This window comes from Taudactylus pleione, unplaced genomic scaffold, assembly GCF_031769625.1.
Source record: "Taudactylus pleione unplaced genomic scaffold, aTauple2 ptg000184l, whole genome shotgun sequence".
NCBI classification, from domain to species: Eukaryota; Metazoa; Chordata; class Amphibia; order Anura; family Myobatrachidae; genus Taudactylus; species Taudactylus pleione.
The window spans coordinates 8496023-8523130 of NW_028284586.1; positions in this window are offsets into that span (position 1 = coordinate 8496023).

A 27108-nucleotide genomic window follows, 5' to 3' on the forward strand; every position below is an offset into this window, starting at 1 on the left:
AACTATAGTAGGTCCAGGGAGTTTACTTTGATGTTTTCTTACTAATTATAGTAGTAGTATGACAAATATTTTGATATTATCACATACACTTACTAGCATATAGTAATATAGTAGGGCAAGTAATCGCTGTTTATTTTTTTATTTTATTATAATAGCATTTAGCAATTTTTAAGATAGCTAGAGAAAACTTTCCACTCTTTATTCTATAGATTATTATAATGAGCATATTCTACTAATATTAAATGTATCATCTTCTTCAATAATACTCCAGTAGCATTCTGTCCAGACACAGTGAGCCTCAGGATGCTGAGGCAATTGTTGCTTGGGTGACACAAGGAAATGAATGCCAGGTTCCTTCCTTATAAACAGGCATGTGATATTAAATATTTCTGGTTTCAAAAGGAGTTAATGAATATCAGTGTCATCTAATGAGCAATAGTGACAGAAACAAAGTAACCTGAACGTTACACACAGAGGGCTCTAGGTGGCTGTACAAACAGAATACATTCTAAACAAACATAGAATGCAGGCAAATGAGAGTCTACAGAGTTTCCATAGCTACTGCAGCCTGAAATGATGAGTGATAACATTAATACATGTCACAAGTCGCTGGCTGAGAGAGAGACTGGGGCTACATCAAGAAGACTCCATAGAATAAATTGGAATTCTGCTCCAGCAACAAGTATATTTTTAGTGTTCGAAGGGCTAAAGGAATTGTCCAGCCAGGTGGACTAATTAGCTGTACACTGTGGTTTTTGCTCTAGAAATGTAAAAGGAAGGAAATAATGTTTGACGATGGAAAGCACATGTAGGGATTGCACCACATGCCTCAAAATAGTGTCACATAATAATAAGTATGATAATGGCCTATAGGATTTGAGGCACCCAAAGTTACTTTAAAGTATTTCATTTATTATTCTTTAATAAAGTTTTGAAGCATGCATTGATGAAAATCTGCATAGAACCAACACACTAAGGAACCTTTATTGTCAAAGACAATGATACAACATATCTGTTCACAAGGAGTGAGCGAGGGGGAAAGGGAAGGAGGGGAGAAGGGGAAATTGGTGCAAATATGCCGGTAGATCCCATTGGAATTTTGGCACTGGAGATGGTGATCACGGGTGCAGAGTTTCCAATATGCATATATAACTGGGAGGGGGAAACAGTGACCAGAGAGAATGTGTTCAAGTCTATATAATAAATGAAACTTAAAGGAGGATGGATCCTCTAAAGGGCTGAAGACAGAGGAGGCAACTCTGCCAGGAGCCGTCCCATCCAAATTGCAATGAAGTCCTGAGTGCTGCCAAAAGATATATATCATCCATAGACATGAAAAAATAATCAGTCAGAAAGGACAATAACCCTTTCATAGGAGATGAACAGGAGCACCACCTCCAAGCTGAATCAATGACTCCTCGCCCACCTCCCAGCCGTCTTCTGCCTGTTTCCCCACCAATCTCTTCCCCGGCTCCATGCCCACCTTCTAGATGACTGACTCCTTGCCATCCCATCCAAATTGAAATGATGTGCTGCTAAGAGAGATCTTGAGACAGGCCATAAAGCCTCTCCGGAGGGACAGGAAGACTGCAGTCTGCGCAGTAGCACACTCCTCTTTCAACAGTGGTCAGATCTTATTTCAAAATGGTCAGTTGCTTGTGTTAAGAAAAACATTTAATTTGAATATGCTAAATATATTTTCAAATAATTTGTTTGATTTCTGTATAAATCTGTATTTAAGAATCTGTCTATTTTAAAGAATTTGTAGAACACTAAGTATGACAGTATTCCCTCATGTTATGAGAGGTTCCTGGGCAACTAACTTGTCTGGACCCTACCAATAAAATGATTACAATGATATATAGGCAATGTTTTAAAAAATATATAATGTGTAAATTCTCCCAGCACCACAAATGGGCTGTTGATATCTGTGTGTCATTGGCAGAGGAAATGCAGATTATAATAGCAACACCAGAGGAGTCTAGATACATTAGACAGTCAGGTGTGAGGTTTATTGACGTGTAGTAGAAGTTGCTTGTATGTACAGCCTTACTCACAGTTATATACTTAGTAATCTGGAAGGAGTGGAGCTTGAGCAGAACATACACAGTACCAGCCGGTGATGTATGAAGGTAGAGGTGCAGGTATACGCAGGATACACAGGCTATATACAGGACATATATGTACAAAGTCTCTGGAGCTCTGTGGAACACGTCTGTGTACCACTGTGACTCTCATACACAGTGACAAGATGGTGCCACGCATGTGCAGAACACCAAAAGGTAGCCATCTTGGTAAAGGAGAATGCTTCATCTAAGGAGCACTCATGGAGGCAGCGCAGTAGCACAATCCATATTTGAACAAAAACACAAAGTAGTGGCTCCAGTTCACATTATACCACAGAAACCCCAGTTCACATATGCCACAGTGCACCCCATGCTGATGAAGTAGCTATTGGTGGGCCTCTCCTCCTTGCTGCCCTGTTGTTATTCCGGCACTGAAAAGTGGGCATGCCGTGTTATACATACCATTGCTCGTCACGTTGGGAGCTTGCTCAGCCCTTCCCGAGCTGCTGGGCTACCCATGCCTGGAATTTAACCAGATTTCATTTTGGAAATCACTGACATGCTATTTCCTGTAGCACTGACTTCTGATCTCTCTCTCTCTTTTCTGGTAAACATAATTTGAGGCTTGGTGTTGCCTTCAACCCGCTCCCCTCTCCTACCCTCTCCCCTCCTCCCTTCACCACCTGTTTTTACTGGACATTAAATAATATGATAGATTTCCATTTCATCGTACTGGATGTGAGACCTCTCATGTAAAATTCATCACGGGCAGTTTTCTCTGTCCCCGCCGGATATCTTTTCTTATTGTTCATCTGATAAATGCTCTCTGTACAATGCTCCTTGTCGTCTGTGTTCACAGATACTTATACGTGTTATGTGGTCTCCCATTACTAATGTTACTAGTATGTATTCTACTATTATAGATAAATAGAATTAAAAAAATAAGAAAAATAATGTTATACAATGGAGCTGTTGGTGATTAATAAAATGGGGAGCAAAAAAAAAAGCAGCATCTGAGAGCTGTGTGTGGCCTGCAGGTTTCCATCTCTATGGGCCTTGTGTACTCCATCCTGGTCAGATAGGACACGTGGAGTGTGAGAAAATAGAAAGAGCATCAAAGCAAAACTATAAATGAAAAAAGAAAAAACTGTTTAAACAACTGAGGTAAGGTGTACGATCAATTATATGGCAATTAACACAATTTTTTATTATTACATTTATAGTTTTCCTTTACTCATTCACAAGTAGTTCTGCAGATATCTAAGTCATAAAGAGTATAGAAAATAGAACTAAAATGAATAAACAGACAGACGTAGACTACATATGACCAAGTGCTAGAACAGAATTTCAGTAACATGACACCTTGTACAGGTAACATCCTGGGCTTCCTTAAGAGGCTAGACCAGTGGTTCACAAACTCTTTTTAATCACGGCGCCCTATAGTATCAGCATTGTTTTCATGGCACCCCTAAGCCAAAAGCAGGGACGTGTGGTGAGGTCACTGGCAGGGGAGGCACACCTGTATAAAAAAACAGGGTTTTTTATCAAAACTCTGGAGCATGACAGCGAGTATGATAGGGTAGGGAGTATGACAGTGGAGGCTCTGCCTCCCCTGACTGCACGTAGCTGGCCAAAACTTTGTTATTCAGAAATTCAGAAAAAAATTTAGTAAAGTAGTAAATCATACTTGCCTACTTTTGAAAAAGCATTTCAGGGAGATTGTGAAATCACCACCTATGAGCGCGGCGGTAAAGTGGACGTGTACTGCTACATCTGAGAGGTGTGCCGTAAAACTGATTTACATCCATATGTAAATGAGCCCCAAAGCAGTTAGTAAGATCTACTTGTTGATGAAAACACACTGATACTTTTCAAAAAATGTATGTAGCCATAAGGATCATTGGCCCTGATTCAGAGCTGGACGCTCTGACCAGAGCGCTCGCTCTGAATCAGGGCCCACCTCCATAAATATGGAGCGTCCTCCTGGATGCTCGTATAGCTGTGGGTCACCACCCACAGCATATACGAGCGTGCAGGATGATGGTCGCGATGGTCTTGACCATCGCGACCATCGCCACTGCGAGCAGAAGCCTGCGGTTGAGTTTCTCAACTGCAAGGCCAGGAGTGATTTTGGCTCTATCCCACTTCCCACTTCACTCCCGGCTTCTGACGGTAGGCGTTCCCTTGGGAACGCCTCCGTCTGGGAGGCACGCCCACCAAAGGGGGCGTGCTGTCAATCAACATCGACAGCACGCCCCCTTTGATCAGACACTACGAGCGAAGGAAAGTCCTTCGCTCGTCGCGTCTCGCGCATGCGCACGACGGAGCTCCCTCCGTCGTGCGCATGCGCAGTGCAGACCATCGACCCACTTGCGAGCGGACAGCCGCTCGCGAGTGGGTCTGAATCAGGGCCATTGTGCCCTATAACCAATGCAGGGAAATTATACTAATGATTCCAATTGAATGTATATATCTCTGTTTTGTTTTAACATAACAGCTACATAATAAGGGTGAGGTGCATTTAGAGAGATTACTAGACTCTTCAGGGACTCAGGGAGATTGCTACTATTTCACTGACAATCAGTGAGAATTGGCAAGTATGCGTAAATTGAAGTAAATTGTGCTTACCTGTCATCCTTCTTCAGTTATGTGGTGGATGGGTTTGTGCTTCTGTTTGTCCACATATTTACATTACATTGATCATAAATATTTTGATTTGGTGCTGGACCACCACCCCTGCAAGTGTCCCAAGGCACCCCAGGGTGCCATGGCGCACAGTTTGGGAACCACTGGGCTAGACCACGTTTACTGCAAAATTCCTCCCTCAGCTGCCATCATTCTGTAAAGCATTCTTCTACATGCACGTGAGATATACAGCCCAAATGTCTGATTTTTTTGCAGGGCAGTCCAAATGTCAGCAGCCAGGAATTGTTTGGACAAGTTAGGGCATAGGCAGTGGCGTCCCTACCTGTCTTTGCACCTGGTGCGGTGGGCTTCTACTGCATCGGCTAATAAGGGGGCGTGACCTCATGGGTGGGGGCATGGCCTCGCGGGTGGGTGTGGTGTAGCGGCCCGAACACCCGTTTTTTTCACACCGGGGGTGCAGGAGGTGCAGGCTGGCCTCGGGCACCAGCTGTGTGAAGTACCGGCTCCCTCACTGTGCTAGGAGCCGAGTGCTGTACGTAATTGAGTTCACGGCTCCTGTCACTGCGGGAGAGCCAGCACTATGGTGTCACCCCTCTGCTGGTTACACCCAGGCATGGCTCGCACCCCCCTTGTGACGCCAGTGGGCATAGGGCTTGTTTCTGAGTCAACACAAGTAGTAATGCGTACAAATATAGTGGATTTCACCATACTGTGCATGTGCTGTACAAAGAAATCAATGCTTGTGCATGCAAGTGGGGACAGATTGATTGGACCACTCAAGATGGTAACTGGGCAGCAACCATGCAGACACTTGGAAGTGTTCCATCTAGTGAAACTCGGAGTGTCATGAGTGTGTAAGTCGACATTGCAGACAGAGGGCCTGATTCAGAGCCGGACGCTATTTGCGCTCGCTCGTTCAGAAAAAGGTGCTGGATATTTAAATTGAGCTCGCTCTTTGCGGTTTGTTGACGCCTCTATGTCTGAGCGAACGAACAAAACATGCGCTCGCTATTTTGTAAAGACGCCCCCTGGCCGCTCGCATCCTATGTCATCTCCGCTATTTATTTGATTAATCGAGTACATCGAAAGGCGTCTGAACTGCTCGCAGTGCTTGTGGTAGGATTTTCCTACCACAATCATGCGAACAGTTCAGGCTAAGAAACATCCAAGTGACGTGGTCGATGACGCTGCTTTGTTAATTATGCACACCCTTAAAACGCCCGTTTTGACCGTTTGGCACGCCTGCGTTCAGATCACCACTCCCCGTTTTCAAGCACCTTCCCGTTACCACCCACAAACGCCTCATCCTGTCACTCAAATTAGTAGGCACTCGCTATTCTGCGAACGCTCGATTTCCGACCGCACTGACTGATTGGCGCATGCGCATTACGACCCATACGCATGCACAGATGTGCGAACATCACTCGGAGCGAACGAGCGGCCGCTTACGAGCGGCTCTGAATCAGGCCCAGAGACCGGACTCCTGTTTCAGGCGGATCCTTTGCAACCAGCATGGAGTGGGTGCATGTCCAGATAATAATGATGATGGATGCCTCTGCAGATGGAAATACAGTGGGCGGGACGGCATTCTGCATGCAGATACATGGATATTCGGCATATGCGACGGCAGACTCTCGCATTAGCATAAGCTAGTAAGTAGGCTGCCTCGGCCTACTTACCGTAGTGGTTAAGTATTCCTGATGGGTAACGTGTAGTGGTGCTGTATTATAGTGTAATCTAATTAAGGGCCTCATTCATCAACAAGTTTTATCACTCAACGAATGACAAAACTCGCTGCATATCATAATGGTGCTCCAGCCAGTCAGCTCCCAACTGTCATCTGTTTGAAAAATGACAGTTGGGAGCTGATTGGCTGGAGCACCATTATCATACGCAATACGTTTTATCACTCATTGTAAATGATAAAACTCGTTGATAAATGAGGCCCTTAATATGTTAATTTAGTTACATTTAATTTTACAAAATATATCAACTATTACATTTTTAGAGCAATATACTGTAGTAGTAATATGGACCTGGAATATGCGGGGTCATCTCAGCCTGCCCCCGCTCCAAACCATCCCCATCCTTTCCCCCCTATACTTACCCACTGCTGCTGGTGCAATTGTCCTCCTCTGCTCCCCTGGTGGTTTGTCCCATTGGGAACTGTTATGGTGCGTACACACTGGGCGATTAAAGTGGACGACTGAACGATAACGATATCGTTATCGTTCAGTCGTCCACTTTATCGTCCATTTTTAACACAAAAAAGATGAACGATGACGACGACGCGCGTTCCCGCGGGTCGTTCGTCATCCTCGTTCATCGGGCTGACATGCAGGCCAACCTGACGACCTCGTCAGGTTGCTGCATGTCAGGGAATGGGTGAGAGAGCCCGGCGCTGAACGATATCGCTAATGATATTGTTCAGCGGCTGTGCTCAATGTCATGAACGACATTGAGCACAGCCTGCCGGGGACACACTAGACGATATCGCTCAGGGAGCATATCGTCTAGTGTGTATGCACCTTTAGGGGAGTGCGACCCCGTTCTCACTGCACATGATGGAGATGGGACATAATGTATCACCATCAATTACTACTGTATATATATGACAGTGTATAATGTAATACCATCAATTATTACTGTATAAGCCAATCAGCTCCCAACTGTCATTTTTCCAACTCAGCCTGTGACATGGCGGTTAGGAGCTGATTGGCTGGTACCTTATCTCATTTAACTTTGTCTCCAAGTCCGAACACTGCTTAGTAAATAGACCCCCATAATCTTTACTGGGGATGCTATATTATATAAACTGGCAGCTGTTCTTTCACATTACTTCATTGATTTTTTTCAAGAAGATTTTTAAGGGGGAAAACAACAGATGTATGTACTAAGGGCCTGATTCAGAGCCGGACGCTATTTGCACTCGCTCGTCCAGAAAAAGGGGGTGGCTATTTAAATTAACCGTTCGCTGTTTGCGGTCTGTTGACGCCTCTATGTCTGAACGAGCGAACAAAACATGCGAACGTAATTTTGAAAAAACCGCCCCCTGGCTGCACGCATCATACGTCATGTCCGCTATTTATTAGATTAATCGAGTAGATCGGACGGCGTATGAACTGCTCGCTATTCTTGTGGTTGGTTTTTCCTACCACAATCATGCGAGCAGTGCTAACTATAAAACAACCAAGCAGTGGCGTAACTAGGGTATTTGGAGCCCAGGGCAAATTTGAAAAGGGAGCCCCCCCCTCCCGATGTGCGCGCGCCGCGGGCGAAAAAATGGGCGTGGTCACTTAAAAATGGGGCGTGTCAACATGACACACCCCTTTATTTTCACACTGAACATTCCTATCCATATGCACCTTAACCCCAGTAGTACCCCTTATACAGTACCCCCAGTATGGAGTTGTGGTCCCTCTTATGCAGTATCCCCTTATACAGTACCCCCAGTATGGAGTAGTGCCCCTTATACAGTATCCCCAGTAGTGGTCCCCCCAAATGCAGTGCCCCATGTAGTGTTCCCCCTTATGCAGTGCCCCCAGTAGCAGTCCCCACAATGCAGTGTGCCCAGTAGCGGTATCCCCTTATGCAGTGCCCTTTATATGGTGCCCCCAGTAGTAGTCCCCCCCCATGCAGTGCCCTTTATATAGTGCCCACAGCAGTAGTCCCCCCCATGCAGTTTTCCCAGTAGTGGTCCCCTTACGCAGACACCCAGTAGTGATCCCCCCTATCCAGTGCCCCCTGTAGTGGCCCTTTCTATTATTGCCCCCAGTAGTGGTCCCCGAGTGCAGTGCCTCTACTAGTAGGCCCCTTTTATAATGCCCCCAGTGGTAGTTCCCCCCCAAGTAGTAGTCCCCAGTAGAGGTTCCCCATCCCTATTAAGTGCCCCCAGTAGTAGCCCCCCCCCTTAGTAGAGGTCCTCCCTATAATGGTGCCCCCACCCCCAGTAGAGCTCCTCCCAGTAGTAGCCACCCCCCTCCCCCGTTCTGCAGATAGGTTAAAAACAAAATATATATGTATATATATATATAAAAACATACTTACCTGCTGCTCCGGTCCGGGCTGGCGCGCTCAGCATTATGGGACAGACGTCATGACGTCATGATGTCAGTCCCATTACCCACTGCAGGAGCCGGACTTGCTGCAGTCAATGAGAGTCTATCTGACTCTCATTGGCTGCTATTTAACACACGCATCGCTGCCGGCGCTGGCGGCGATGCGTGTGTTATGCACAGCCTGAGCCCACCTCCTGGCGCTATTGGGCAAGCGCTCAGGGGGAGGGAACGGGCTCAGGTGTGCAGCACAGGACCGGCACTGGAAACCTAGCGCCGGTCCTGTGTAAATGTGTAGCGCCAACCGCAATCACTGCGGTCAGCGCTACACTTGTGGCTAACTAGGGCGGGCCGGACCGTGGCGCCCAGGGCACGCACCCTGCCCGACCCCCCCTAGTTACGCCACTGCAACCAAGTGACGTGATCGATGACGCTGCTTTAGTAATTATGCACACCCTTAAAACGCCCGTTTTGACCTTTAGGCGCGCCTGCGTTCTGATCTCCACTCCCCGTTTTCAAGCACCTTCCCCTGTTACCACCCACAAACGCCTCATTCTGTCACTTAAAATAGCAGGCATTCGCTATTTAGCGAGCACACGATTTTCGGCCACACTGACTGGTTGGCGCATGCGTATTAAAATCCGTACGCATGCGTAGTTGTGCGAACACCGGTCGGAACGAACGAGCGGCTGCTTACGAGCGTCTCTGAATCAGGCCCTAAGTTAATTTATACTTTGTGTTTTATTTTGTATTTATTATATTTTATTTTGTAAATGTGACTTTCACATTTACTAATAAAACTATCGAGATACCACGCTTTCTTATCTATACATACCCTCTGCTGCATCATTACAGTATTATATTGTGTACAAGTAGGATAACGCAACTTTAGCATTTACTATTAACATTGACAATCCACATCTCTATGGAATGTCTATGCTATCTATACACTTTCTCTACACCAGGGTGCAGGCATATACACATCCATTAATCCTGACATACACATGGCCCATATTCTAGTATTGTAGAGCAGGATGTGAGATGTGTCTGGCTGAACATTTGTGTATAAATGTGCTTTTTCATGTATGTATATTTAATTGATTATATTCAGGGCACAAATGCATCCAACTCTACATGAGACCCAGCATGTGCAATGCGCCTTAGGAAAACCATATTGCACTGCGGGGGATGCAAACTTAAAATGTTCTAAAATATTCAATTTGGGAGCGGGGCTTGTGCAAACTTAACTCTAAATTACAGTTTACACAGGGCCGCCAAACCCGGACAAGGGCCTGGGTACTGAGGCCAAATCCAATGCCTACATCGCTCAAAAATGTTTAAAAAACCACTATGCATACCACAGGCTGCTGAAAATGGGAGTTATTTCCCCCCTCAACAGTGCTACAGACTCCTCTGCTTTGTTGTTCTACAAGGAAAGGCAGGTAGTATGCAAGAAAGTAAAGGTACTTCCGTATCTTTCCGGCCCCCTGGTTACTCTATGTAAGTAGCGTAACCAGGAAATACTATTCGGCCCCTTGCGGGGTTCGCTGCACTCCCCATGCTGCGGGCACGGTGGCTCGCTTCACTCGGCACATGGATTTATTCCCCCTCCATGCCCACTTGGATGGTAGGGAATGACGCTGGATGGTAGGGAATGACGTTGGACACAGGCTCATCTTTACGCTAATGTCCAATGTCATTCCTTACCATCCAACGTCATTCCCTACCATCCAAGTGGGCATGGAGGGGGAATAAATCCATGTGGCGAGCGAAGCGAGCCACCATGCCCGCAGCGTGGCGAGCGCAGCGAGCCCGCAAGAGGCTGAATAGTATTTCCTGAAGTTTACGCTACTTACGTATCTTCACTATTCAATGAAGATACGTAAGAGGCGTAACCAGGGGGCTGCAAAGATACGGAAGTACCAAAGTAAATTATATATATTGTGACAGGAATCACATAGACTGGAGTAAAATCCAAGATAACTTTATTTTTCCACAGGCAGTTTCACAGGCAAATGCAGGGTTAACAAGACAGGTCAATTCTAACAGCCAATACAGTGTTCACAGAGTCTTCACATACAGCAAATACAAGTTCTTCAGTAGACCCTAAGGTCCAGGACCCCTAACACTAGCCACCCCCTGGCCTATCCATCAATAGGAGTCCTGTTCACAAAACCTGACATAGGCCCGTATTCAATTAGCCGCAAAGAGTCGGAGACTTTTCACCTATTGTACTCTCTGTTGCATTTGACTGTTTGGGACGCAAATTCACGGCATGCGCGTCCCGCGTTTTCCCTATTCAATTACAGAACAGGCAGAAAGTCATGAATTGATTGGTGGGAATCAGTCTGTACCCCAAAATAGGACGCAAAACACTGGAAATCATACAGATGTGTACTATTAGCCCTAATAAACATACTTTGTGTCCTTAAGTTGTGTTAAATGCTTTCTAGAAGCATATTTGTAAAAGTGGTGAAGAATGATATAAAACAGTATTTTTTGGTGAAATATAAATAGTCCTGTCATATTTGGGGTGCTTGAAAATGGGTTCTAGCATATTTTTGTGTTTTTAAAGTGCACTTTTAAAAAATGTGAAAAATCAACCTGCTGTAAGCACCTGCTAAAATCACCTGGCCCATCCATACAGCCCCCCAAGAAACCTATTTCGCTAGTTTTTTTATCCTTTTCCCCCCACTTTTTTAATTTTTGCCCCAAAAATTACATGTCTTTGGGGTGTTCTGAGGTCATTTTATTTTTGGGCTGATTTGCTCTTTTTGGGGGGGGGGGGGGTCCAAAGGGTTCTGAATCTGAATCAATTCCCCACATTTACACCCCAAAATAGAGATTTTGCACTTTTTTGCACCTGTCATTCACTGGAAAAACTTTTCCGCCTATTCCAGTGCATTGAGTTTCAACTTAGGCGAAAACATCCTGGAATTGAATTTGGAGATAAGACGCAAACAGGTGAAAAGCGTCAATATGCTAAACTTTTTCACCGATTACAGCTTTTCGCATCTAATTGAATCCAGCCCTAAAGCTGCATACACACACAACGATTTTTTTAACGATCATCGTTAAACGATATCGTTTAACGATAATCTTTGGAAAAAATCGTTCACTTTCTGAGTCAAACGATGAACGATTATCGTTCATGCGCGTTCATGTTTGTAGTAGGGGTGAGCGGGTTCGGATTTCTGAAATCCGAACCCCCCCGAGCCCCCCCGATCCGAGGCCGATCCGAGTCAGGCTCGACTTTTCCCGCCTGACTGGGATCTGAAATCGAGGCAAAACGTCATCATCCCGCCTTCCGGGTCTCGCAGGTTTTGGATCCTATATAAGGTACCCGCGTCGGCGCCATTTTCTGGGAGTTAGGGCTGGCTGGGCTGTGTAGTGTAGTGTAGTGCAGAGTAGTGTTGTGCTGTGCTGTGCTGCGCTGTGCTGCTGTTGTCCATAGGGGCTGTGACCACTACTTCAAAGTCCATAGGGGCTGGCTGTGTTGTGCTGTGCTGCTGTTGTCCATAGGGGCTGTGTCCACTACTTCAAAGTCCATAGGGGCTGGCTGGACTGTGTTGTGCAGTCAGTTGTCCTAGGGGCTGTGTCCACTCCAAAGTCCTGTGCAGTGTCCCAGTCCTAAAGGGGTGCTGTAGTGTTGTCCAGGGGGTGCTCTGTCCGTCAGGGGTGCTCCCCCCAAGTGCTAAAAAAAAAAATATTTTTTATGTGTTTGTAAATTGTGGCCCTGATTCAGAGCTGCTCGTAAGCGGCCGCTCGTTCGTTCCGAGCGATGTTAGCCCAACTGCGCATGCATATGGATCGTTATACGCATGCGCTAACCAGTCAGTGCGGCCGAAATTCATGTGCTCGCAAAATAGCGAATGCCTGCTATTTTGAGTGACAGAAAGAGGCGTATGTGGGTGGTAACAGGGGAAGGTGCTTGAAAATGGGGAGTGGAAATCAGAACGCAGGCGTGCTTAAAGGTCAAAACGGGCGTTTTATGGGTGTGCATATTTAAAACAGCAGCGTCATTGACCACGTCACTGGGTTATTTTATAGTCAGAACTGCTCACAAAATTGTGGTAGCAAACACCAACCCCAAGAATAGCGAGCAGTTCATACCCTTGTTGATGTACTCGATTAATCTAATAAATAGCGGACATGACGTAGGATGCGAGCGGCCAGGGGGCGTATTTTTCCAAAAAACGAACGCAAGTTTTGTTCGCTCGTTCAGACTTAGAGGCGTGAACAGACCGCAAACAGCGAACGGTTCATTTGAATAGCCACCCCTAGTTTTAGAACGAACAACCGCAAATAGCGAGTGGCTCTGAATGAGGGCCCGTGTGCGCAGTATCCACACGTGCATCAACAAAGTAGTGCCAAGCATGCGCCTGTGTCATAAGTAAAGGGCCGGCTGGCTTGACCGTTAAAGGGTGCTGTAACCCCCAAAGTACACTCCAAACCAAATAACAAAATGTTTTCTGTGTTTGTGAATTGTGTGCGCAGTAGCCACACGTGCATCAACAAAGTAGTGCCAAGCGTGCGCCTGTGTCATAAGTAAAGGGCCGGCTGGCTTGACCGTTAAAGGGTGCTGTAACCCCCAAAGTACACTCCAAACCAAATAACAAAATATTTTCTGTGTTTGTGAATTGTGTGCGCAGTAGCCGCACGTGCATCAACAAAGTAGTGCCAAGCGTGCGCCTGTGTCATAAGTAAAGGGCCGGCTGGCTTGACCGTTAAAGGGTGCTGTAACCCCCAAAGTACACTCCAAACCAAATAACAAAATATTTTCTGTGTTTGTGAATTGTGTGCGCAGTAGCCGCACGTGCATCAACAAAGTAGTGCCAAGCGTGCGCCTGTGTCATAAGTAAAGGGCAGGCTGGCTTGACCGTTTAAGGGTGCTGTAACCCCCAAAGTACACTCCAAACCAAATAACAAAATATTTTCTGTGTTTGTGAATTGTGTGCGCAGTAGCCGCACGTGCATCAACAAAGTCGTGCCAAGCGTGCGCCTGTGTCATAAATAAAGGGCAGGCTGGCTTGACCGTTAAAGGGTGCTGTAACCCCCAAAGTACACTCCAAACCAAATAACAAAATATTTTCTGTGTTTGTGAATTGTGTGCACTGTGGCTGCACGTGCATCAACAAAGGAGCAGCGCCAAGCGTGCGCCTGTGTCCTATAAGTAAAGAGCCGGCTAGCTCATTTCTTAAAGGGTGGTGTAACCCACAAAGTGCACTACTCTCCAGCAAAAATAAAAAAATATTTTCTGTGTTTGTGTGCGCCTTAGCCGCACGTATATATCAATATAACATAAATGGAGGACCAAACTTTCTCTGATAAAAATAAAATAGGGAAAGATCAAGAACCATTTCCTAATAGTGCTGTTGCTGCTGCTGGGAGTTGTTCATCATCCCAGAGAGGAAGTAGGAACACCTCTACTTTTACTAAACAATTGACCCTCCAACAGTCCCTAGCGATGAGGATGAAGTACGACAGCAGTCATCCTGAAGCAAAACGTATAACTGAGGCCTTGACTGCTATGTTGGTGTTAGACGTGCGTCCGGTATCCGCCATTAGTGCAGTGGGATTTAGACAATTGATTGAGGTAGTGTGTCCCCGGTTCCAAATCCCGTCTAGATTCCACCTGCATCCTCAAGGCAGCAGCGACAAGCGTACGTCTGTCTGTTAAAGGGTGGTGTAACCCTCAAAGTGCGCTCCACAAACAATAAAAATATTCTTCTTTTTTTTTCTCTTTGTGAAATGTGTGGGCTGTAGCCGCACCTGCATCCTTAAAGCAGCAGCGACAAGCGTGCGTCTGTCTGTTAAAGGGTGGTGACACCCTCAAAGTGTGCTCCACAAACAATAAAAATATTCTTCTTTTTTTTTCTGTCTTTGTGAAATGTGTGGTCTGTAGCCGCACCTGCATCCTTAAAGCAGCAGCGACAAGCGTGCGTCTGTCTGTTAAAGGGTGGTGACACCCTCAAAGTGTGCTCCACAAACAATAAAAATATTCTTCTTTTTTTTTCTGTCTTTGTGAATTGTGTGGGCTGTAGCCGCACTTGCATCCTCAAAGCAGCAGCGACAAGCGTGCGTCTGTCTGTTAAAGGGTGGTGTAACCCTCAAAGTGCTCCAAAAAATAAAAAACTATTTTTTTTATGTGTTTGTGACTTGTGTGCGATGTAGCCGCACGTGCATCAACACAGTAGCAGTGCCAAGCGTGCGCCTGTGTCATAAGTCAAGGGCCGGTTTGGACATCTGGTCCTGACTGAAGGACGTGCCAACAATTTCTGACAAGTCTACTGTCACTGCATATGATACTGTCCTCAAAGCAGCAGCGACAAGCGTGCGTCTGTCTGTTAAAGGGTGGTGTAACCCTCAAAGTGCGCTCCACAAACAATAAAAAAATTCTTCTTTTTTTTTCTGTCTTTGTGAAATGTGTGGGCTGTAGCCGCACCTGCATCCTTAAAGCAGCAGCGACAAGCGTGCGTCTGTCTGTTAAAGGATTACATCGGTGACAGCATCCAAGTAGGCATGTCAGACAGTCCGTACCTGTACTGGCAGGAAAAAGACGCAATTTGGACGTCCCTGTACAAACTGGCTCTATTTTACCTGAGTTGCCCCCCCTCCAGTGTGTACTCCGAAAGAGTGTTTAGTGCAGCCGCTGAAATGTTTGGTTTGTTAAAGTGTGCATGTCCTGTTTATACAACATAAGGGTGGGTGGGAGGGCCCAAGGACAATTCCATCTTGCACCTCTTTTTTTTCTTTGAATTATGTACTGTTTGGGGCCTAGTTTTTCAAACTGCCATCCTGTCTGCCACTGCAGTGTCACTCCTAGATGGACCACGTGTTTGTACCGCCCACTCGTATCTCTTAGTATAGTCATCCAGCTACCTCGGTGCAACCTTTTGGATATAAAAACACTATTGTGAGGTGTGAGGTGTTCAGAATAGACTGGAAATGAGTGGAAATTAAGGTTATTGAGGTTAATAATAGCATAGGAGCAGAAAAACCCACAAATTCTGTGATTTTAGCTCTTTTTATGCTTTTTTTAAAAAAAATACAGATCCAAAACACAAAACCCAGAACCCAAAACACGGAAGGGTGGTTTTGGCAAAACCAATCCACATCCAAAACACGAAGAAAGATCCAGATCCAAAACCAAAACACAAAACACGAAAAGTGGCCGGTGCACACCCCTAGTTTGTAGTTTGTAGTTCAGTCTGATGGAGCATACACACTGTCAGATATGTCAGATGAACGATTGAACGATTTGAATGATTTGAACGATTTTACCAAAGTTTTGAACGATTTGAACGAGTGAACGATTTTTGACTGCATTAAAATGAATGGAATCGTCCAAGTCTGACTGCAAACACATCAGATGTCAGATATCGTTATCTGACAAACGGGAACGCGCATCGTTCATCGTCCATCGTTCAGGTATGTCAGATATGTCAGATTTTCCTTCAGATATGAACGACTGAAACGATTTTTAAATCGTTATCGTTCATATCTGAAAAAAAAATCTGACCGTGTGTATGCACCATTACACTTTCAAAAATCTGACAGATAATCTGACAGAAAATCGTTGGTAACAAAATCGTTGTGTGTGTATGCAGCTTTAGTTTTAAAACAAGCTGACAGGGGTCTGAAATCAGCTGTTTCTCAACACTGGCCAAAAGAAAGACCTGGCCTGGATTCTCTCCAGCTGCAACCCTGCACACTCACACGCACCTCAGGCATGCTGTCTCTGCCACAATATATATATATATATATATATATATATATATATATATATATATATGGTTGAGTCTCATATATCCAAAATATCCAAATATTTTGAAATACGGAATATTCCAGAATACGGAATATTTTTAGCATGGCTGAGATAATGAAACTTTTGATTTTTGATGGTTCAATGTACACAAACTTTATTAAGTGTGATAGGATCACTGGTAAAGTGGTCTGTGGCAGGTACATTTGTCCCAGATTCCTGTCATTATGTGTTTTAAACCCCCAGGAGAAAGTCTGCATTGTAGCAGGCTTGAGTTTTGGCTTTTTGAAAAGCCGGTTTGGGACCTGGGGGTTGTGGGTGAGAGAGGAGGGAGGGCTCCACCCACGGCCACTCCAGGTTTTGGTTCTCGCAGCCTGGTAACAGGCTTGTTAGTTTTCCACCTGAGAGTGGCCAATATAAGCCTAGTTTGTTTAGGGCTGATTGTCTCACCTGGGAGAGCAGACAGGGAGTTTGCTCAGAGACACTTGAAAACCTAACTGTAAGTGTTGTGCTGTGCTTTTGTTGCTGGTGAGGGCATTAGGCCCAGCCAGGTTCTGGTAGTGAGGGAACTACCTGTGACGTTAGTGCCCCGACAGGGCTAGGATTTACGTTTAAGTTTTCTTTGTGTTATTTCTGACATTGTACAATAAAGACTGGCGCCGACCAGCTTGTACTTGCATCCAGACTGGTGTGCTGCTTCCCTGCTGCTGTGTGTGTGTGTAAGGAAGGAGTCCTCTACCCAGGAGAGGGACCCCCTAACCTAACTGTGTCACAATATGGTGGAGAATGCGGGCACCCACACACACTGAAGTTGCAGCAAGAGGAAAACTTTCCGTTTAAAAATTAAAGGGACAGACACCCAATTTGTGAGTGTGGAAATAACAGTGTGTCCTTGGAGTTCCATAGAGGAGGCGTCAGCCAATGCTCAGAGAGGCAAGGTTCAGCTTCCAACCTACACCCCAGGACAAAATGGAGGACATTATTAAGGCCTTGCTCCAAGCTACAGCAGCTCAGCAGGAGACAAACAAGCTTCAGCAGGAATCTACCAGAGCTCAGCAGGAATCCACCAGGGTGCAACTGTTGGCCTTGGAGACAGCCCAGAGGCAACAACAGGTCGCCGTCGAGGAAACCCGCCAGGCCTTAGCGGAAACCCGCCAGGCCTTAGCGGAAAACAGCCAGGCCATAAGAGAGGTGGTACAGCACCTGGTCGCCCGGCCCAGAGATGTTAATACTGGTCCTCCCACAACCACTCACTCCGTACGAGCCAGTCACTTCCTCCAAAAGATGACTTCGGGCGATGATGTGGAGGCCTATCTTGCCGCATTTGAAAGAACGGCCGAAAGGGAGAGTTGGCCCAAGGAGCAGTGGGCAAGTCTGGTGGCACCTTTTTTGTCTGGGGAGCCACAAAGAGCATATTTCGACTTATGCCTGGCTGATGCCAAGGACTATAAAAAACTAAAACAGGAGATCCTAACTCGCTTGGGAGTCACCACCATTGTTCGTGCCCAATGGGTCCACCCCTGGGAGTTCCATATGGACAAGCCTCCACGTTCACAGATGCATGACCTCGTCCATCTGTCCTCAAAATGGCTACAGCCCGAGACGCTGACGGGTCCACAGATCGTGGAAAGGGTCGTGATGGACCGGTACCTGCGATCGTTACCCGCGACTCTGCGCAAGTGGGTGAGCCATGCAGACCCTAAGTCCGCGGACCAGTTGGTCAAGCTGGTGGAGAGGTACGTGGCGGCTGAGGAGCTGATGAGTATGCCCCACCGAGCCCCGATGGCGTACCGGCGAACTCCCACAGACACTGGTAAGACTGTTCCAGGGGAGAAGGGTGCTGGGTGGTGGGATGTACCTAAGACTGAGGGTGTAGAACCTGGAGACAGGCCTGCCAGGCCAGGAAGGTTCTTGCCCCGTAAACGACCAGACATTAATATGATTCAGTGTTTCCGGTGTGGTGACTTCAGCCATATTTCCGCTAATTGTTCACTTACAACTGAACCTACGCAATGTGATACTGCTCATGTCTACCGCAGGGGGTCTTTCTTTGCACAGACAGCCTGTACTGCTGACCGGCAGGCTGAGACTGATAAGCACATGTGTGTACTCACTGTAGATGGCAACCGAGTAGAGGCACTGTTAGACTCTGGTAGCTTGGTGACACTTATAAAAGCTGAGCTGGTGAACCCCTTGAGGCATACAGGGAAAACTGTTGGTGTGACCTGCATACATGGGGATACTCGATATTATGTTACTGCCGAGGTGAACATCGAGACACCATGTGGCTCAGCTATAGTTTCTGTGGGTTTGGTGCATGGTCTGATGTACGATGCAATATTGGGGAGAGACTTTGCTCACTTCTGGAAGTTGTGGGAAAGCCGTTTTGTTCCAGAGGTGAACAACCCCGATCCATTTGAGAAGGTTGTCAATGTAGTGGAGGAGGGAGTTTCTTCTGAGTCAGAGTTATTCCCTTTTTCTACTATGATTGGCGAACTAGAGAATGCGGAGCGTGACGGTGGCCCGCCAACTGATGTGCCTCCCATTGAGGTGGGAAGTGTTGTTGGGCCAGTTGATCGTCTGCCTGATTTAGAGGTCAGAAGAGAGGTCTTCGCCGTGGAGCAGTTGAATGACCCTACTTTGGTAAAAGCCAGGGAGAATGTAAAAGTAGTTGATGGTAAACCCGTAGACCCTGATAGTCCTTTGTCCTATCCCCACATGGTAATGTGTCAGGATTTGTTATATCAGGTGACTAAGAAGGGGGAAGATACTGTGGAACAGCTAATAGTTCCCAAAGCCTACAGAAGAACAGTGTTGGATCTGGCCCATGGTCATATAACGGCAGGCCATCTAGGGGTAGAGAAAACCACTGAGCGAATAATGCAGAGGTTTTTCTGGCCCGGGCTTCATAAAGAGGTATCTGACTTTTGCGCATCCTGCCCTGAGTGTCAGTATCATGCTCCCAGACCACATTTTAAGGGTCCACTAGTTCCATTGCCTATTATAGAGGTGCCGATAGTGAGAGAGCACCTGAAACAGGCTCAACAGGCACAGCAGAGGGTATACAACCGCAATGCTCGGTTACGCAGCTTTGCTCCTGGGGACAGAGTGTTAGTGTTGGTTCCCACTGTGGAAAATAAACTTTTGGCTAAATGGCAAGGGCCCTTTGAAATCTTAGAAAGAGTGGGACAGGTCAATTACAAAGTTTACCAGCCGGGGAAAAGAAAGCCGGAACAGATATACCATATAAATCTGTTAAAGCCCTGGAAAGATAGAACGGTACAGTCGGCCGTCCGAGCCCCTCTAGTAAGTCCAGGGCCCTTAGTTCCCGAAGTGACAGTGGCAAAAACCCTGTTGGCAATTCAACAATGAGAGGTCAAGGAGTTTCTAGTTAGAAATAGGGTGCTGTTCTCTGACGTACCTGGGAAAACCTCGGTCGTTAAACATGACATCATCACTGACCCAGGGGTTAAAGTTAATCTAAAGCCCTATAGGTTACCAGAAGCACCAAGAGCATCGGTGTCGAATGAAATTAAAAATATGCTAGAGTTAGGGGTTATTGAAGTATCACATAGTGAATGGTCAAGTCCCATTGTGTTGATTCCAAAGCCCGACGGGAGTGTGCGTTTCTGCAATGACTTCCGAAAGTTGAATAGTGTTTCAAAATTCGATGCCTACCTGGTACCACAGTGGAGAAGGAGGCGTTGGCCATAAAGTGGGCGTTACAAACTTTTACATTTTCAATGGAACACAGGCCAGGGGGCCTGTTGTCTAAAGCAGACGCGTTGTCACGCGTTCATTGTTTGGGGGCTTCAGTTGTTCCACCCCACAGGTCGAAACAAAGGGGAAGATATGTGATAGGATCACTGGTAAAGTGGTCTGTGGCAGGTACATTTGTCCCAGATTCCTGTCATTATGTGTTTTAAACCCCCAGGAGAAAGTCTGCAGTGTAGCAGGCTTGAGTTTCGGCTTTTTGAAAAGCCGGTTTGGGACCTGGGGGTTGTGGGTGAGAGGAGAGGGAGGGCTCCACCCACGGCCACTCCAGGTTTTGGTTCTCGCAGCCTGGTAACAGGCTTGTTAGTTTTCCACCTGAGAGTGGCCAATATAAGCCTAGTTTATTTAGGGCTGATTGTCTCACCTGGGAGAGCAGACAGGGAGTTTGCTCAGAGACACTTGAAAACCTAACTGTAAGTGTTGTGCTGTGCTTTTGTTGCTGGTGAGGGCATTAGGCCCAGCCAGGTTCTGGTAGTGAGGGAACTACCTGTGAAGTTAGTGCCCCGACAGGGCTAGGATTTACGTTTATGTTTTCTTTGTGTTATTTCTGACATTGTACAATAAAGACTGGCACCGACCAGCTTGTACTTGCATCCAGACTGGTGTGCTGCTTCCCTGCTGCTGTGTGTGTGTGTGTAAGGAAGGAGTCCTCTACCCAGGAGAGGGACCCCCTAACCTAACTGTGTCACATAAGGCACACAATTATTAAAAAGAAAGTATAAAATGACCTATAGGCTGTGTGTATAAGGTGTATATGAAACATAAATGAATGTCATGTATGTACACAAACTTTGTTTAAGCAACAAAATTATTTAAAAATATTATATAAAATTACCTTCAGGCTGCGTGTATCAGGTGTATACGATTCATAAATGCATTCTGTGTTTAGATTTGGGCCCTATTTCTAAGACATTTCAATATGGTATGCAATTATTCCAAAATACGAAATATTCCGATATCCAAAATACCCTTGGTCCCAAGCATTTTGGAGATGGGAGACTCAACCTGTATATATATAATATATATATATATATATATATATATATAATTGCATTTCTATTCCTTTCTCCAAGTGCAAATTTGCAGCCATGGATTTGCTCCTTACTCTAAATGTGTGCCAAAGAGAGCAATAAAATGCAGCCACAACTCCTGCATTGACTACCTGGGAGGTCTGTAATAGTGAGATGCGCACAAACGAACAAGCTGGCCTGCATTTGCTGCAGCCCCTAGAGGCTGGGAAAGGCTGCTGTAATAGCAGGGGAGTGGCTTTCCATGGTAAGTGCTCTCTGCTACCATAGTCTAGACTGGCAGTCCCAGTGGAAGAAACACCTCCCCCTGGAACTGCCTGTTTGGTTGTTTTTAGCAGGGAGCACTTCCAATGGGAAGTCACTACCACCTGTGGGTTGCGGATTTAGTGGGGGAGGGGGGGGGGCTGCAGCCACTAGATAAAGGGGGGAATTAAATTAGTGGCGATAATGAGGTAAAATGACGTGTGTTAAATTATGACACACTTCGCAACTTTTTGTGCTATCATTTCGCATATTTTGGCTATGCGTGCTCCCGTTTTTTTCCCACAATCCAATTGCAAAAGTTGTGATGCAGCAAACATGCGTTAATTTTACGTGTATTTTGCTGCAATTAGTATAGGTAAAAATGGGGAAAACTGCCTGTACCCCCCAAAAAGGCAAACTGATATAGGAAAACAATTTAAAAGTGTATTAGTGGCCTTAATAAAAGTATTTGGGGTTCCTAAAATGTGTCAATTGGCTGTTATATGCATAAAAAACCCATTCAAATAATGAAGAAAGCAAACTTTTTTGCGAAATAAATATTCTACTTAAATTTAAAGACTCTTTTAAATAAACTTCCAAATACACCTCAAACACCCACCTGCAATCTTAAAAACACCTGTCCCATTCATGCAACACCCCCATATACCTGTCCTACATCAATTAACATAATTTCGTGATTCGCAAAAAAAACGGGTTATTGTGGCTAATTGAATTCCCCCCAAAATCTGCCACTGATAGAATGTGCTACTGTAATCTACCAGCACTAACATTCTTCTTCGCCTCCTTTCCCCTATCAGTAGCACGTGCTTTCCATGTCTGAGGTATGAGTTGTTTGTGAATTTATTGTCTAATGTACTGATCAACTCAAGGTTCTCGCAAGTTCAGCTATCTGCTTGTCACGTTCGTTCACATGCTCTATATACAACCAAGTCACAATCAACTGTTGCAAATAAGGAAGAGCAGAAGGTTTTCTTCACGCTTCGTTAATATTTGTTTTCTACCATTTTAATGGTTTCATTAATCATATTTAAATCCCAGTGCAAATAATTCTTAGAATATTCGTGTCATTACAATGACTCACCCGCTCCCATCAGAAATATATTAAATTAATGTTCCAAATATATTTGGTCCAGCCTCTAACACATTCCCCTACATAGTGAATTATGTGTGAAAGTGCCAGAGGAGGTACTGTCGAGCTTTTCATGAGAAACACAGTTTCTAATCCATAGCACTTTCCCTTATTGTAGTTATTTCTCAAATGTAAATATACCAAAAATAGATGACTAATGGGGCCCATCCATCAGCGATGGATTGCTGCGATCCCGCGATGCTGCAACCCGGCATCGCGGGATCGCAGAAATCCAACATGTTGGATTTTCCCGATTTGACGATCGCGATCAAAAAATGAACGCGATCGTCAAATCGGGGACATTTAACATGTAATATTTCAGCGATCCTGCGACGGATCGCTGAACATCGATCTTGGTCGGCCGGCGTTTCCACCCGGCAGATCGGCATTTCCGATCGCGTCGCAGGATCGCGGAAATACCAGTCAGATGTATGGGCACCTTATGTTGTTAGCCACTGTCTTTTCTGATCTACACTGAAAAATATTAAATGTGACTTAACCCAATTATAGAAAGCACAAGTTAAGGATTTACCACTATAAATTTATTTCAATTACAATATTTCTATTGTTTTACAATGATCACAATGTAAGAATAAGAACATGTTATAATCATGCAATTAGTTTATGAGTTGGTTTTAATTTTACAGTCTCTTAAATTTTTTAAATAATTGTTATTAACATTAAAGGAAGATTATTTAAGATTAATTGCGTCATTATGACCCAGCCCGCATTAAAAAATGCACAGATTGCTGGCACTGTGTAGACGGGGCAGGGCCATGATGATGCGATTCAGCGCGAATCGCGTCATCAGTTCCCCCTGGACAGGCCACCTATTGCAAGGTCAGAGCAGACGCCGGCGGAGGGTTGCGGGTGGGTGGCGCCAACTGGGAGACTTGCCCACTCTTCCGGGGAACCGGGCCGACACACGATTTTTGGGAGGCTTCTGACCATTTTGGGAGAGTAGGCTAGTATGATTAGGGGTCATTTGTTGCAAATAAGGAACAGCACAAATAAGACAGTTTTGTTATTACAATTTCTTTATTATTATCTTAAGTATTATTTTAAGTGTTGTTGTTTTTTGTTTTTTTTTAAAGTGGTTTTCTGTACTGCACAAGTTTTTGGGAAGTGTTGAATGGCTCCTACCTTTTGGCTGTAATATTGCCACCATTTGCCGTGGCCAAAACTGGACAGTAGGGGGCAGTGGCGGCACTAGAGTTGGTGCCGTCGGCATGCGTGACCAGAAAGGAGTCAAAACCTTGCTGGGAGGAGGTGTGACCTTGCAGCACACCCCCGGCTTCATCACTTTGGGGACATGCCTAGCACTCCTGGAGATGCCAAGTTGCCCCCAAAGACTCTTCCTTCACTGCTGACTCCTCCTCAGTGACCAGGAGCTGGGTGCTGCACTGTGATGTTAGTGTGCTGTGCCCAGTTCCAGGTCACTAAGAAGGAGCTGGCATTTTGATATCACCCCCACGGAGGGTGAAACCCAGTATGGTCCACACCACCTTAGTGACACCACTGGTAGGAGGTGGTGAAAATTATGCAAACTTTTGGGACATACAGGGGTATTCAATATGGGAGCGAAAACATCGTTTTTGCGTTAATATCGGATGAATGAGGTCATTATCGCAGGTTTTACTTTTACACCGTATTCAATTTCAAAGACTTATCGCAGTTTTGAAAAGTCTTTGATAAAAAACGGGGATAACTTTTCACCATTGAATAGGTGTCGAAAAAAAAGTGCAGAATTGGGGTTTAGAGGTGCAGGCTTAAAAAAAATAGCCTGCACCCCTGGGAATGACAATTAAAAAACTGTGTCAAAAAAAGTTTTTTAAAAAAATAGGGACACCCCAAATAATTATTTTAAAAATTGGGGTAAAAAAAAAATGGGAAAAAATTGTTTAAGAATAGGGAAATAGGTTCAGGGCTATTCTGCAAGTATGCGGCAGATGTTTTGAAGAATAGAATTATAGCGGCAGGTGCACAAATGCAGAATTTTTTAAAATTTACTTTAGGGACTTAAAAATATGCTAGTACCCATTTTCATGTACCCCAAATTTGATGGGACCACTTAAAAAAACGAAAAAAATAACCTAAGTGCTCTTCTGCATCACTTCTTCAATGTCGGGAAAAAAACACCTGCTGCGGCTATTTAAATCCCTGACTTTCAATTAAAGGCTAAAACAGGGGTTACCCATAGTGATCCCCCATGTTTTTACAACTTTAGGGGGGTCTTACAATTTTTTTAAGGAAAAATTCGTAACTTTACGCAAATCCAACTTCGGAGTTTGCCGTTTTCGTTAATTTTATATTGAATACGGGGATAAGCGGGAGCGCGCCCGATACTTTAACGCAGGTAAAAACTCCGATATGAAACGTTAACTTCGACAGTGAAGTTAACGTTTCATATTGAATACCCCTCATAGTGAGAATATGCACATGATCAGAGGCGAAGTTGTAGTTTTTACGCAGCTTATAGAATATATGAAAATTTTATTTTGGAAAGTTATCATCTAATACAATTATGACTGATCTGATCAGTGAATACATTGAAACTGTCCAGATTTAGGAAAAATAGTTCCAATTGAAGTTCCACTTTGATGGGACAGCCCTGCTGTCCTAACAGTCGGCACATTTGTCCCAACATTAGGGGAGCTGGAATATATGTGACTGGCTGCTCCAGTAGCTGGCTCCTGTATCTCCATTAACGAATTCCGGGCAGTGCAAAACAGCTGGCAAACACACACCCTCTGGCCCCCAACATGGCATGGACACCCCTCTTATTCTTCTGCTGCTGCCACAGCTTTGCTTCGGGTCACCTCTGGGAACTCCGGGAACCGACTGTCACTCAGGGGTCTATGTACTAAGCAGTGATAAGTGACAGAGCGAAAAGTGATGTCTGTGATAAGTGCCAGCCAATCAGCTCCCAACTGTCATCTCACAGGCTGTGTTTGAAAAATTACTGTTGGGAGCTGATTGGCTGGCACTTATCACAGACTTATCACTTTTCACTCTGTCACTTATCACTGCTTAGTACATAGACCCCTGAGTGTGGTGGTACACTGACACGGCTCCGGCTCAGCAGCTGTCCTGGTGGGAAAATAAATGAGAGCAGAAACTTGGGGGTGGTCATCTCTCAGTCAGAGAGTCTCCATTCACGGCAATTCAGTTCATGATACGGACAGTCGGTTTTTCTCTGGTCACGGACAGTTGATCAGTCAGTCAAAGGGATAAAGGTATGAGTTTACTTATGCTGACTTAGAGAATCCAATTGTGGTACCCCCAAATTGTGCCCAAATAGGGGTCCCACAATTTTTTTTAATTATATACGGATATTACTGCCCCATTCACTATAGTTGCAGGGCTAGTGAACTTTGATTGACCCTGCTCCGGTCAGTCCCTAATGAGCATGTGCAGACAGGGGGTAAGAATTCATCTCTTGGACAGTAACCCCTTTTTGCGGGAAAAATCACCCCCATTCATTAGCAGCCTGGGTGTCCAGGCAGAGGATTCTGGGGGCGGTCTGTTGCTGGGGGTCCTATGTCCACTCAGAGATTCTGGACAAGTATGGGGGGGGAAATGGATAGGGGTTTAAAAGAGCCATACCTGGGGGAGGAGTGCAGTGAGGTGTGAGGATCTTTCTGTGGCATGCCCTTGGATCTGTGGAATATGGGGAGAGCGTGTTCACCCCTTGGTTGCCCTGGATTACAATTACTGTACTCCGTAGCAGAAAGGAGTACCCCACTGGAGTGTTATATGAAGCCTCTACAAGTGCCTCACAGTGGATTATAAATACTGTACTCCGCAGCAGATGTGGAGTACCACACTGGATTGCCATACCAAACCCCTACAAGTGCCTGAGGTGTAATTACACTCATCCTGGAGGCTAAAGAACCCCGCTGAGCCTGTCCCTGCAGGACCCCCTAGAGTAATCACCACCTGTACCTGCCAGCCACTGCACCCGAAGAAGACTGTTGCTGCCAGGACTTGCTGGGAGAGCCACAGGATGCCTTATGCTGTGGGCTGCCCAGAGAAGTGCCCGAAGACATGGAAGATCATCGCGGAAGAGCTGCCTGCGGGATCAAGGGGTTTGTCTTATACTTGCCTCTCTGTCACGGTGTGTCCTTGCCCCTGGTGAGAATAAGCTGCCGCCACGCAAGACAACACACTTTAGAACAAGGTTACCACACAATGGACCTCATTCAGAGTCGGTCGTTGCGGCCGCAGGGTCGTACGCCACCAATGTTCGCTATACTGCGCATGCGTAAAGTTCGCAATGCGCGTGCGCAAACTAGCCGCTACGATCAGAAATTTCTCTCTCCTTGAACACAGCCAGGTCGGTAGTTTGAGTGACAGAATGAGGCGTTTGTGGGTGGTAACA